The sequence below is a fragment of the Bubalus kerabau genome, chromosome 10 (assembly GCF_029407905.1).
Source record: "Bubalus kerabau isolate K-KA32 ecotype Philippines breed swamp buffalo chromosome 10, PCC_UOA_SB_1v2, whole genome shotgun sequence".
Lineage (NCBI taxonomy): Eukaryota > Metazoa > Chordata > Mammalia > Artiodactyla > Bovidae > Bubalus > Bubalus kerabau.
The window spans coordinates 27,784,756-27,785,627 of record NC_073633.1 but is presented as its reverse complement, the minus strand read 5'-3'; the positions used below and the strand labels follow the sequence as shown (position 1 = coordinate 27,785,627).

Below are 872 nucleotides of genomic sequence, written 5' to 3'. Positions count from 1 at the left end.
TTACAGTCTGAGCCACTAGGGAATCCCCTGGAAATTTATCCCCTGGGATAAATCCCCTATTTATCTTCAAATCTGAAAGTGAAAGTGAAGTCGCTCAGTCGTGTCCGACTCTTTGCGACCCCATGGACTGTAGCCCACCAGGCTCCTCTGTCCGTGGGATTTTCCAGGCAATAGTACTGGAGTGGATTGCCATTTCCTTATCCAGGGGATCTTCTCGACCCAGAGATCGAGCCCGGGTCTCCTGCATTGTAGACAGACGCTTTACCGTCTGAGCCACCAGGGAAGTCCCTAATAAAATATGGAACACTTCACGAATTTGCGTGTCATCCTTGCGCAGGGGCCATGCTAATCTTCTCTGTATCGTTCCAATTTTATTTTATTTTTTTAATTTAATTTTATTTTTAAACTTTACATAATTGTATTAGTTTTGCCAAATATCAAAATGAATCTGCCACAGGTATACATGTGTTCCCCATCCTGAACCCTCCTCCCTCCTCCCTCCCCATTCCATCCCTCTGGGTCATCCCAGTGCACCAGCCCCAAGCATCCAGTATCGTGCATCGAACCTGGACTGGCAACTCGTTTCATACATGATATTTTACATGTTTCAATGCCATTCTCCCAAATCTTCCCACCCTCTCCCTCTCTCACAGAGTCCATTAGACTGTTCTATACATCAGTGTCTCTTTTGCTGTCTCGTACACAGGGTTATTGTTACCATCTTTCTAAATTCCATATACATGCGTTAGTATACTGTATTGGTGTTTTTCTTTCTGGCTTACTTCACTCTGTATAATAGGCTCCAGTTTCATCCACCTCATTAGAACTGATTCAAATGTATTCTTTTTAATGGCTGAGTAGTACTCCATTGT

At 43.6% G+C, this 872-nt stretch overlaps 1 non-coding gene across 1 annotated transcript; it reads right to left on the bottom strand.

Annotated features, from left to right (window-relative positions):
• Positions 1–292: 292 nt before the first annotated feature.
• LOC129622214 (U6 spliceosomal RNA) lies at positions 293–394 on the bottom strand. Its single transcript, XR_008699885.1, has one exon. It is a non-coding gene; the product is annotated as a U6 spliceosomal RNA (small nuclear RNA).
• Between the last annotated feature and the right edge of the window lie 478 nt (positions 395–872).